The sequence below is a fragment of the Topomyia yanbarensis genome, chromosome 2, assembly GCF_030247195.1.
Source record: "Topomyia yanbarensis strain Yona2022 chromosome 2, ASM3024719v1, whole genome shotgun sequence".
Taxonomy (NCBI): Eukaryota; Metazoa; Arthropoda; class Insecta; order Diptera; family Culicidae; genus Topomyia; species Topomyia yanbarensis.
The window spans coordinates 304281740-304296277 of record NC_080671.1 but is presented as its reverse complement, the minus strand read 5'-3'; positions in this window follow the sequence as shown (position 1 = coordinate 304296277).

Here is a 14538-nt window from a genome sequence, read left to right as displayed (position 1 = left end):
GTCGAAATCAGAATTCACAGGTAATACGCATTCAAGAAGACTTTGCCATATGTCGCATTTTCAAAGAAGCGCATATTTTTCCGGAAGACGAAGTGGATATTTCGAACTGTCTCGATGATTGCAACCATGAAGCTGACGACAAGGAATGGACACTAGAAGAAAAAGATGGATTTTCTTATGTCATGGGATTCGTCGCTCGATCGCTCAAGCATAATCATTCTCAGATCGGGTCATATACGCACAAAATTGAGGAACTGGGTGAATCAGCTATGAGCAGTCTCAATAACGACTACGTAATGGAATTGTCGCACGGTGGATTGATGCAACCATCAGAAGATTGGTTAAAAGATGCAAGAAATATGGATTCGGTATTCAACAATCTTCATAATGGTCATAACTCTGGATTGAAGCAACATAAAAAAGTTAAACAGATAACTACAAAAGTACTGCAAGACAAGTTTCCCTACATCAATGAGAAAGTTATCAAACACTTCACAAAAATGAAAATAAATATTCGTGTAAGGAGCATAAAGAAGAATATTAAAGAACAGAAGTATCTTAAGTCAAAACTAAACAAAAATCAATGTGATAAACGAAGTGCTGTAGTGCGAAAAAATGATAAAAAAATTAAACATTTCCGAAACTGATTTTAGAGAAATCAATAAAGTTAAAATTTCTTGTCAGAGTATAATATTTTTACTAATCACTAAACAAATCTGAAAATTTTCCAATGTTTTCTTGCTGTTATGGGTGTTATGACGTCACACAATTCCAACCGTTTTCACGACGATCACAAACACAGTCACAACCCGATAATGCTCCCACCCTTTATATATCATCCTGACTCGTCAGGGTAGCAATTTAGCAATTGTTGAAAATATAGGGTAACAGAGGTATTTTGGCCACTTCACATATTTTGGCCCACCCAAACACTTTTTTATGTTTATTAAACGAATTTACATAAAATTTTGAAAATCTAGTCGCAGTTTTCTTGAAAAACTCTTATTACAGTTATTTTATACCAAGATTATTGTTGCAGATACATATTACCATTATAAATCGCAAAATTGTGGAAACTCATCAACCTCTATACAGGAATGATGGAAAAACTGGAGGAAGTAGCAATGTTGCGAACTACTTTCAAAACATATTGTTATTAAAATACGTCATTTTTTGTTGAACAAATCATGTTACTGTAATCATAACTAATTGACGAAAGTAAAACTGCGTAAATTATACGAAAAATTACATCGCAGATCATACAATAAGCTATGACCACAATATATTGTACGATTTAGGGATAAAACACATTTCTGCCATATCTTCTGCAATTTACCTTTTCATCCGTTTCTTGACGTTATTGCTACTCAATGAAGAATGTAGGCGACAAAGCTTGTTGTTTCGCATATTTTTCCTTCTTGTTTATTTGACACGGCTCCATGTGTTAGCATAAATGAGCCGTGGGACTTTTTCGATTTTTATACTATGTAACAATTAAATTTTTTTTAAATGCTTGCCTATCGGGTCTTGTTGCCACAGCTCGACGCTGCGTGTTGAGATTCTCTTCCTTGGCTGTGAAACATTCTGTGTTGTCGCCCGGACTATGGAGATCATTCGTTCCGTCTTGTCACGCGTTTTTGCTCACGTCCATGTCGTCTTCGGTACTGCATTCATGATGCTAACAGTCGCATGTTTTTATTTGCTTGTTGAACTTATAACTCGCTTTTGTAAATCCGTTTCCATCGGCATTTGATTCTTTATTGATGGTGTTTTTTTTTAATTCGTTTATTTGGCACGGGTCAAGGCGTTAGCTTCACGGAGCCGTGGGTCTTTTATATATTTACATGATGTAAACAATAAAAATAACAAACAATTAATGCTAAGATCGATGCCGTATGCGCGACTTGCCATTGCGCGCGGAGATCCGTTTTCGTGTCGGGGAAATCCTTGCATCCACGTCAACTATATCAAGGGGGTCATTTGTATCTTTGTCGTCTTCGTACTTGTCCGGGTCATCATCGGGGTTACTGCCTTGATGTTCGCGATCAGGTGTTGTTCCTAACTTCTTTCCCTTTCGGGTCACGACCGTGAACCCTCCGTCATTGCTAGTAGCTTCCTCGTTGCTGGAATTAACTGTTGAGTTTGTGGTACTTGAAGCGGCTTTCGCAGTTGTCATTATTGCTTGAACAGCAGCCACAAATTTGGCAACCGTTTGTGGCTCATGGAATGATATTGGAGACTGAGTGTTGGTATTTCTTTCTGTAGATGAGCTTTTCTTAGCGGTTTCTGGGCAGGGTTGTCCGTAATGTGCCGTATGTTCACAGAATTGGCACGTGTTAGTTTGTCCTTGATATGTACATAGAGTTTGCTGTATAATAGTATCACCCCTTCTGTTGTGTACTGCAGGGTAAGGTAAGAGGGAATGGGTTGGTCTACCCGCATTCTCACCACAAAAACACCATTTGAAATACCTGGAAAGTACTTCCTCCACGTATCCTCCGTGATTGATTCCACTTCTCCGAAATACGACATGAATCTTTTAATGGCCACTTTGCAAGTATGTGGTGCCAAATCATGTAATTTAGCTTCCACGTTTCCGTTATCCATATACACAGGGATCTTGATTTTTGCGGTGTCACAATCCAGAACGTGTTTCAAGTTGTTTTGCGAAATGATTTTTTTGCCTGGGCGAATTTGTTGAACGTTATCAGCACCGCGTGTCTGACGTGCTCCAACTGAATGAAACTGACGTCTGAAAACCGAAGCTGCATTTTCTCCTTCAGCAAATGTTCCACATCACCAATACTCGGTCTTATGCGGAAAGACCGGAAGTCAATGGCCACCGTGTCGGCCCGAAGAATCACATTTTGTTGTCGAGACTCAGTCATCTTGATAGAATAATAGTAACGGTTCCCTTTGTTCTTCAGACAAAGCACACAAGAAAAAAGCATCTGCTTGCGCTGGCTTGGGTAGCAGCAGAGAGCACACTGGTATTGTGACTGATGCCTTTGGTGGTTGAGAATAGACTGAAGCTTATTGATGGTGTTGGTTGTTAGTTTGGAGGCATTTGGTGTTATCATTGTTACTTCACTCTTGGTAATGGCTGCTTGTTTAGTGGTACTGGGCCCGATCGTTGTTGATCTCGTGTTTGTTGCTGCTCGCGGCATTATTCAGCTCATTTGAATAAATACTGTTGTTGCATATAATAGACTTCCATATTCGAGAAAACATGTATAAAATACTTCTGTAAGCAATTGAATGAAATTCCGTTGAAACACTTTCGCTGCCGTACCAGTATATTCCAAACTAGCGGTATAAGCTGTCAATACAGTCAAAAGGCAGTACTTTTGAATAATCCATTCGATCTTACTCAAATCAATAGCTCGAGATGGATGTTCACCCTGACATTTTCTATAGTAAACCAGTAGTTGAAACTGACGTAAGATTTAGAAATTAACTAAATTTGTGCAAATAGCCTTCTACGAGAAAAATAACCATATGTACATATTAGACACGAGTATTTTTATTCAGTTGACGTCATCTTGCAATGGTCCATAGAAATAAAGACGTTGAATCCTTAGTATGACGACTTGTCATTTCAATTGTTTGTTTACCATTTACCTAACAGTGTCATTCCAATCGAGAACGAGACGTGCCAATGGCCCCATGGTATGTTATGCGATTGGAATGACTTGACAGATACATGGTAAACGATTGAGATGGCGAGTCATTATTCAGAGATTCAGTCACATTAATAGGAATAACATGGATGAATCAAAAGAGAAAGCTGGAATAAAAATAGAATTTGATAATTCTCTATTCTTTATTTCTGTGACGGTAGTTTACTACACCAATATTAAATTACTGCGAGTATACACGAAGTGGGCGACAATATGTTTGCAAAATTGTTCCCATGGCCAAAATATATTTCCGCCACGGGCCAAAATGAAATTTGGGTGGCGGAAATAGAAAAAAAAGTATTTTATGAAAAATACAACTTTTTTTGATTTCTTAGTAAATTATACGTTTTTAAGGGATCTGTATTGATGGTCAGATGTAAGCCGATGTTGTGTATGAGTATGTTTACCAACCTTTGCAGCCTTTATGTCTTATTCGCAAAATTCTAAAAACTATGTCCTAAAGTGGGCCAAAATACCTTTTTTACCCTATGTTTTTGTGTACACTCCGTAGAGTGTATTTGTTTACACAAAAATTATGCTCACCGCTGTTCGATACCGTTCACATTTAGTTGTAAATTTTTGTTCATTTTCGCGTTTGTCAACGGTTTTGTTCGTGAAGATAGGTTAGATCATTTTTGTTTTGTGTTTGTGAATAAGTAATATAGGGTTAGATAGGCCACAATTCTCACTTGCTGTCGAAAAGTTTACTGAATTCGCGAAACGGTAGGTGTCAGTGACGGCGTGGTGCAAGGCGGGCTGTTTTTTTTACAACGAGCGAGAGGCGGCCATCGTAGTTGAGCCAGTTAGTTTCGTACAACGTTGCAGTTCTGGTCGGTTTGTTTTCGGTGGTGACCGATTTGTTGCTGTAAAAATTCAGCCCGCCATTCAATCATCATGCCAAACCAAGACTTACAGAAATCTAGCAGAGCGGTCTCTGCCAGAAAATTTGCTCACTGGGCAGGACCGATTTCTTCATCCCTCCCCCCCCCCCCCCTTAATACTTAAGCAAGGTTTAAGCTTAGTGGTAAACCTGGTTTAAAAGTTAAGCCCGGGGGAAGAAATCGATCGTTAGAGAATTAACTTTCCCATCATCTACACCAGTTGCGCTTTAGTTGCGCACGCTTAAAATAGGAGAAAAGTCGAAAGGCGCAAGTTCACTATTTCGATTTTCAACAGCAACCAGAATACAAGGTACTATAACTGTAAGAACAATTTAATCTCAGTCAAACAGACGTGACGAGTAGAGGTCGGAAATTGCTATCTAGAACCTTTTTTTGATTCAATATATTAACTTTTGGTTAAACAAAATTCCCTATAAGCCCTAGGATATCGATATAATATTCTATTTAGTACCATATATCCGATACGGCTTTTTTCGATGTAATAAGTCCAGGAATTTGCGATCCGATTTTTTTCAATATCTTCTATCGTACTTAAGTACATTCTTATTATTGGCTTTAAAATTGTGAAATGAAAAGTTTTTCTTCGATGTTTAAAACTTTAAGTTAATAAACTATAAAGAATAGGAGCTATCCAGATCGAACCAAAAACAAGGGCGCTATGAGCTATAACATTTAAATGATTCGGAAATTTTTTTGTTTTACTTAAAAGCTTAACCGGCTGCGCACACTTCATTCTCAGACGGTTGAATCATGAATGATAGAATGTATGTCAGAAGGTCCGAATTTGACAAATGCATATTAAACTATTTCCACTCCAATTAAACAAAACAGTATTATCCAGAGAGATATAAGACGAAAATATTACCTAGCAGTACCACAGAATGCACTTGATTTAGTTAACTGCTGCGGCCAACTAAAATCCAGCTATTTAGCTGATCTGTGCTTTTCGTAATATTACCATGACTGAGAAACAACTGGAGTTCTGAATCGGCCTGCGGTCCTAATTCGACTGTTGAGTTGTTGAGCATGTTAAGTAGATAGCAGATTCGAAAAAACTAAACGGATCCTTTATCCCAAAACGACGTTGATTATTCCATTCCTAAGCCCACCTGTAAAACTCTTTTAGAAAACAAAGAGAATTCAAAGGGCTTGGATTTTTTTTCGATTATAGAAGTTTTAACCTTAAGGTCATTCGCCTCTTCGGGTTAGAAAAATCTCTTATGAAAAATTTCTAACCCTATGTGCGGGGTCGGGACTCGAGCTCAGGTGCGCTGCGTACAAGGCAATCGATTTACCAACTACGCTACGCCCACTCCTGAAAAATATTGATATACGGTACCTTCCCGTCAAGCTTTTTAGAAAATATGTTTGTGTTAACCCACGAATTTTGGAGTAAACACGTTTTTATGTACCACTATCCACCAACGCGTAATATTACTTGCTGTTCTGTACAATTAAATATAATTTTCAATATCGCTAAAAGATTAGAAACTTTTATTGCTCTGATTACACTTAATTTACAATAATTGTAGTGCAAAAAAACTTGTTCTATTGCTACTACGAAGGGAAACGATGTGGATCAACATGTATTTTGCATGAAATCCCACTCTGTTCGGGAATAATGAGCGAAAAGTTTGTTTACAAAAATCTAGCCTTTTAAAGAAGATTGAATTTCACAATTTCTATCGCTTGCCGGTCGCATCCGGCACTACTATTTCAAGTCATTCCTAAAGGCGACATCTCAAAGTCCTTGTCTGCGAAGCAACAATTGTTATCGAATTTATATGTCACAGAAGCAATATTCAGACTAGGTTATATTTTCACGTTATAATTACATTATTATTTATTCATTCTGTATAATCACCAAAAAGTTTACGAACCGAACAAAAAGTTAGGAGATATTCTAATTCATCCTTCCCGTTACATATCGCACCCCATGCTTACTTTTAGAATTATGTATATGCAGTTCACTGAACGAGTCAACGAATGCATTTGATGAGTGAGTGAATTTTGAATCATTCAGAATTCAATTGGGTCGTTAAATGAAGAATAAAATTCTCCTTTTATTTCATAAACCGGCATTAGTTCATCTTTCTAAATATATAAATATATATGAATGGCTGGCGTCACCGATATCCCGTATAAATAAATACCATTCCAGAAATCTTCGGATTTCCAAACTATTCATATAATACTCACCATATTGGGAATACTACTGATATATTCCACCATTATAATTGAACTGTTATACTACCATTATCCATTTTAGTTACCATTTCCAATACCTTCCGTGTATCGTATATTAGAGATTTGTATACTACATTGTACATTTGTGCCAGTGGTTAATATTGCTCTGATGGTCTTTGTTATTCGTATATCTGTTTACTATGCTCCAAAAATCTGTAGTTTAAGATTGTCAAAAATCCTCGTCTTACAATGTTACTGTGATAGCTCAATTGGATAAAGTGTCTGTCCACTTAGTGTCAACGAAGCTTTCTTCAGAAAATGGCGCGTAACAAAATAAAATTTCATCAATCGATAGAATTGAAATGTGAATGGCAAGAGAATTCTTTCTCTAGCTAATATTTTATCCATCGCTAGACTTAAAATATGCATGCCACCATAATCTGTGTGGTTCTTGAATGATATGTTGTCAAAATGTATATGGAAAACAGCACATTTTGGTATGGTGACTATTCGTAACAACCCGTTGTTCGTATGGTCGAGTATGGAAAAACGACACTGGTTATGTTCGATATTATACTAGGCAATGGTTAATCTATTGTTGAACGAACCATATTGAAAATGGTTGTTCAACGTTTGATGCAATGGTTGGCATATGGTACACATTTATACGGGATGTCAGCTACAACACAAAACTTACTGATTGCACATCGATTGACTACTTTTTCTTAAAACCTCGGAAAACGAATGAGAAAATTTGAATTTCCATAAAACTCTGGGGTTAGCCACTTTTGGAAGCCAGCCATGGGGTTACCTCCATGGTCAACTTTGACTGCTAATAGCAAAAAATCTAAAAATTATTTTCAAAATTCTTAAATGGCAGTACGCGTGGATTACTTAGAACTATCAAAAAATGCAAAAATGTCGATTTCGGAAAAATGTGAGTTAGCCCCATTTGGACGCCAGCAGAGAATATCGGTGAACTCGATATAATATTGCTTTAGTTGGATTAATTTGTAAGTTTACGTTTCGGCCCAAACAGTCGTTCCTGAATATAAGGGCCGCTCATACACTTGCTATGTATATATTATTGAGAATATTTTTTTCGAAAATTCCAGTGAAGGTGTCATGTATCTACGTTGAAAGTTTACCGAGCAATAAGGGATTAAGGGAAAAACGGTACATTGTGGTCGGAAAGTTAAAAAACGTGTAATCAATTATCTTTCGTTATAGAGTTATGGTATCTTCGGAAGAGTTTCTGTATGGCATTTAGTGCTTTATTTGGTTGAATCACACTAGTCCGGAATTCAGTCGCTATCAACTTTTTAATGAAGCTAGATAGAAATGTGTCTTCGAGAAAGTTGTAGGTCTTATCATTTTAACCCTCTACTGCCCAATTTTTTTGTTTCCCTTCGAAAAATTTAAATAGTCTTTTTATGATAAGAAAACCGAAAAACATATTGCCGGTTTACAAAAGTTACGGGTTTTTCAGTTAAACCTCAAAACATGTAACCCGCCAAAAGGTAGGATTGGGCAGCTGGGCCAACAAAAATCTCCATATACAAAAATGAAATGGTTCCGTATGTTATCGCATACCTCAAGAACGACATGACGGATTTAATTGATTTTTGCGTTATTTTGTTGGTTATTTTCTGTGGAAGGTTTTTTGGCGTAAAAATAAAATATATAAATTTTCTTAATTCACCTATCAGTGCAATTGTGCTTTTCTCATATATGCACCTTTTGCTGGATATCTCTATATATAAAAATGGAATTGTTCCGTTTGTTATCGCGTAACTTAAGAACGACATGACGGGTTTCTTTGATTTTGAGTTGTTTACTGTGAGGTTCTTTGGCAGGAACACAAAATATTAAAATTTTCTTAATCCACCTATTCGTGCAAGTGGGACATTTTTAGTTTAAGATTGTTTGCATAGTTGACCATTATATAGAGTCATGTAATATGTCATTGGTGTATTATTGGGTTCCAGTTTTTCGGCGGCGGCACTTTTTTATCTTGCATTCATGCATTTAAAAGGAAGAGCGAAGAGGGAAACGAATTTCCATGATTCAAACGGATTCAAATTCCAATTCGACTTTGATAATAACCGTAAGTCATTGAAAAGCTTCGGAATAAATTTGGAGTACCGTCGATTCTCGCATGAACAATTGGTAATATGAATATGAATGAATATATGAACAATTGGTAAAGCATCAGCATTGTTACTGTTTGAAGAGAGTTGCATAAACAAAAGCGTTGTTTATCATAACGTATATTATAGGACTTTTCGTAACATGTTTTACAATTGGAGTTACCCTACTGGACTTGAAATTAGTTCAAGACCAAATTTCAATTCTACTGCAAAGTACTATTGTAAACTAACTTATCAATAATTTTTATTTTTGTTTTTGAAAGCTCCAAAATGTGAGATAATTTTCCAATCGAATTGTATTATCACATGCAAAATATTTTTTTTTTCGTTATCCTCAAATTTACAACTTTCAACTCAAATATCATTTTATATCATGATTTCAACAGGCAGATAACGTATTTGAATGATAGGTGGGACTATTTTGAAGAGAATTTTTACAGCGATTCTACTGAACCCCGCTAAAAGACGGGCTTGGGCAGCAGAGGGTTAAACATATCTTCTGAAGATGCAAACTTTCTAGGTCCTGTATATTTCGAGATAGAGAAGGTTTTAGTAAAAACATTCACATACTGATTATGTTTTCAAAAATGCGCCAAAATCTGTCGGACCTACAAAGTTCATTTCTTCAGAAGATATACTTATAATTACCAGACATACAACTTTGCCATAGAGACCATCTTTCTATCTCGTTCCATTAAAAAGTTTATAACAGCGCCGCCCTAGCGATTGAATGCCGAACTAATATGAAAAGATCAAATAAAGCGCTAGATGTCATACAACAACTTTGCCAAAGACACTATAATTCTAAAACGAATGATAAGGAAAGGACGTGTTAATTGTGGGTTACCCCTGGGGTTAGCCCCCCGAATTACGAAAATGGTCATGAATTGAAAAGTAGTATATGTAATGATCTTATTTTTTCTAGGCAATATGGGTCAATGAACTACTAATAAAATAATGTATTTTAACAATAAAAACAATGTTAATTTGGAAATGCGGAAGTTTTTCCTGTAAAAAATTCAAAATGTGGGTTAGCCCCTTTTGGACGCCACCCGGATAGAATTTTACAATAGCATTTACCCTACAAACAATCATAAAACAATAAGTATTATAATAATTACTTTTTTTAACATTGTTAGATGCAGAGTTCTCAGATTTACGATAAAATTTCATGTAACAATAAATTTTACTGTTCAGCAAAAAACTGATACGGTAAATTCACATTAAATTTTACTGTTTTCGAGAAAAAATATATGTAGAAAAATCTTTTTTTATGTTAAGATACATAACCACCCCCTTTTTTACTGTAAAAGTCTATTTTACATTGAAATTTACTGCAAAACGTTCAACTTTATTGTTTTTGTATTGTAGCATAACACTAAAACTTACCGTAAATTATTGTGAAATTACTGTACTGTCACAGTGAAAATCATGGATTTGTTACTGTATATTTCTCTTCGGGCAGCCATTCATATGTTCAACCTTTAAAACTTCAAAATGATTTTTAATTGATATTCTAAAAAAATGTAAACAGCATATGGCTGAATGACCTAATTCCTACCTATTCTGTTGACATTCGGCTCGTTTCTAGTATAATTTTTACCACTCACTACTGGTGCGTGCTCGCTGATTCTTCGGATTTAACAAACGTGATAATGGAGAGAGGATTCATCGCATTCTCTCATGGTTCGTTGTTCCATGCTCATTAGGCTGATTATGTGCTGATGAGCCAAGGATGAATGGCTATCAGATGCAATCAAACGAATGAGTGAATTTTCCCCTACCTGAATAATAATAAAACCTTTTTAACCTTAATACTGAGCATGAGCATAATGACCGTACAATTCGTAGTTGCTACTCCGTGATTGACCAGAACTAGCGAAATTGCCGGAAAATCAACGAATGGGGCCTGGGAGTAGCTATCCATTCTCAATGTGCACGTTTCGAGAGTTCTATACTTTGCAATGTCAATAACGGCGCCGACCACGTCCATATAGTCATCGGGAAAGGAAAGGAATGTTAGTGCAGCAAACGTTATTATGGAGACCGTGTATACCTCTGCATCCCCACGTTTGCCACGGGAAGGACTTTTTGTTAGTAGGATGGGGTAAAGAGTCACACAAATCTGGATTCACCTTGATAAGTGATACAATCTATGCAACTCTCAGAAGTGTTATCATGTGTTTATTGCTCTGGACAGCCGGCTGCCGAGAATTTATGATAGATTTATCGCTTGTTGAATTAATTTGGAAATCATCGGTTTGCAAAAAAGCAACTTCCGCTCCGGACTGCCGACAGTCGGAAGTGTTGCTCATGTTTAATTGAATCTAACGGTATGTTCACGATTTGATTATTTCTTGTTTCTTTATTCCGGCGAATTATCTTTAGTGTTTCGAGACATTGGTCGATATAGATATGGCAATACCTATGTAATTGAAGGTTTCATAATACAAGTATTATTTATCGTGTATAAACTTCATATAGCAAATGAAATGACGACTATATAGATTCGAGTGGCGATAGTCAAGCTGAGCAGATGCGTTTTGCGGAGCAGTAAACAGTGCTGTTTTCATCGGTGTAATTTTCGGTATTGTAGGCAGTGAGCAGTGTACGGATGTGGAAGTGTTAAGTGTTGCAGGATAGTCGGAGTGCAGCTGGAAATTCCGGGAACCGGTGAAGATTTTTAGTAGTGAAGATGTCGTTAAAATTGGCAGAAATAGAAAACGCGAAAGAACGCGTCACACCGAGCGAGCAGTACCACCAGGCGAAGAGAGCGGAGAACGAGATTCCGCCTCTGTTGTGCGGGACGATGGCGAGGGACGGCGACAATCGGAGCGAATACGAAGACTAGAGACAGCGATTTTTTTTTCTTTTTCCCCTTTTCTCCCTCTCTGGTATCATTACAGATTCACTCAGCGGATGAGGATAGATGTGTATGAGTGTGAATTCAAATTGGAAATGAGAAACTTGTGCAAGTGTGCAGTGAAAAAGAAAGAAAGCGGTATAAAGCTGGGTAGTGGTGGTTCTCACAAACCATACTTCAGCGGCGGAATCGAGCGAAGAAAGAGCAAGCAGGGCTCTGGCAAGTATGCATCGGGGTGAAAATCAAACGAACAAGGTAGGAATATATTAATTTCTAGAGAGAATTTTCAATGGGGCGTAGGTGGCATTGAGAGCCTCTCTTTGTTTACTTTCTCTTTCGTTTATTGCGACGTCATTGCAACACTTTGCACTAGTTTTCCAGTACATATCGAAAGCCGACGGTTTTTACTGGAATGTTGTGCAGAGTAAAGTAGTAAATGTTGGAATGGCCGTGGTAGTGAACGGGAGGAGGGACCCCACGGAGGGACTCTCATTGTTACTTGCGCCCTATTCTAAATTTTCTCTAGATTTCCTTGATATCAACGAAGGTAAAAGGGTTGAATTGGGGAACCAGTCAGTTGTTTATTTTCGAAATCAATAGTACTCTAGGGGGCTTCGAATTTTTGAAATACCAAATGTATAAGTGGGCTAAATTCAACGAGTGGGTTTTGTTTGGCTCTGAATTTTTTACGCGTCGCGATATGTTTGTTTATCTTTCTCCTTTGAACGCTGCGCGTGGGTAGCTGTCAAGATCGCAATGCATTTTGCTGAAAATTTTCGGCGCGTTTATCATAAAATCTAGAAATGCGACTTATTCTATAGATTCGGGTACGGAAACATCGTAATATACCTCGATCAGTGTTGTTTCCGTCAAAAATAGTAGTTAAAGCTATATAGACGTTCGTTTCTTTCATTCACGCGATCCATTCTAAAATTTCACAAATTGTTTATTCTTGATATTATATCGCGATCATTTTGCACTATACATAGTTTTTGTCCACATTACGCGCGATCGTACCGATTGTCGATTAAAGATATCAGATTAGCTCGCAGTTTTAGCAATACTCCCACGGCCGGCTGTTTGGAGTTCAAATTGCTGTAGTTTAGGGAAAAAGTAAATCACTCTCGATGGCCGGCTATCCAGAGTTTAAACACAAAAAAACATAACTAAATATCTTTTTGCTCTGAGTATTCGTATATTCGGAGACTAACCATCTCACCGCATAAAAACTTTCATTTCGTGGTCGCATTGCCTGCTTGTGGCGAATCCTAGATCTATACCTGTCCATCAATCCAACTTCGTAATACCTATGGAAGCGTCGCTGAGTCGGTGGCCTTCCTTAAGTAGATATTACATCAACATTTCCTACCCTATTCTAAGTATCGGTGAAGATGGTCGTGGCCGGCAATAACGATTCTCATGCTATTGGTTTACTGAACTCAAAAGAGATAATGCTCATTCCCGATCATTTATCTCACAAGCAAGATGAGTTTAATTACCGATAGGCAACATGATAATCGTTAGTATGCAATCTACGAATAGCACCGTGCTTCGCAACGCAACGCAAATGAAATGACGACTATATATTGATCAATTGAATAAGGTGCCGATTTTTATGTTATCATTATTCGCGCTCGTTGTTAAGCTAACTGAAGCGCATTTTAAACGGTATAAAATAAGCACTACCGAAATACCTGAAACGACTAGCTTCGTATATCGAATATGCAACCGATGACGCTAATTTTTACTCTAATTACTAGAACGCGATTGGAGACAATAAGAACGAAAAGAAAGTAACCAAGTAATCAAGCTAGAATATATTTATACTCATGAAGAAATATAGTTAACATGACAAGTTGAAAGTATTCGATACAATGAGAACAATTAATTAATTTGATTTGATTAAATTAAGTAATGAGATTAAAAGTAAGTCAATGAATGACAATAAAACATATGGTCGGTGTCAAGTCAGACCGGACTAAGTGACATTGTATTGATTTCGAGAAAAACGAGTTTAAAGCTTGAATCGCAGCATCCTTTACATTATAATTTGAAATAAATTTTTGCTATAATTCTTGCTTATTGTAACATATTTCAAATTAGCTAAAAGTCCAATGTAGCTGAAGAAATTCTTTATCTAGTGCTATCATTACCTCATTTTTTAAGGTTTTGCGACTTAGTCCGGTCTGCTCAACACCGACCATATATTATTCGTGCTGATATAACTGCTGCAAATTGGTATTGTATGTTTCATCATTTTGATGTATGTATGTTTCAATCATTTTGATGTGACGAATTAAATAGGCGCATTTGATAATAAATGTTCAAAAGCGTCGAAAAATATGTATTATCCATGTTTAATGTGTGCTAATTAGTTACTTTAACTGAATTTTTCAATAAAACTGACTGAAAACTGTGCTTCTAAAATTTCAGGTTTTCCTGTTTACAGTAAGGATTTTACACAAAATTGCACCACCTTATATTAAACGGCGGATACGTGTTCCCTTACAATGCCATCAAATCGAAGAATATTTAAAATTACATGCGACAAAATATGTGTAATTCTGAATATAATAAAATAAAACCTACTTAATTATTTGCAATAAAATAAGATCAGGGAAATTAGTTGCATAACCAAGATAGTTCATTTTCAAAGATAACACTGTCGGTGAATCACCTTATAAAATAGGTGATAAGGGACGAAAATAGCTGACCTCCGCCTACTGGAATACATCAATAATACTAAAAAATATTAT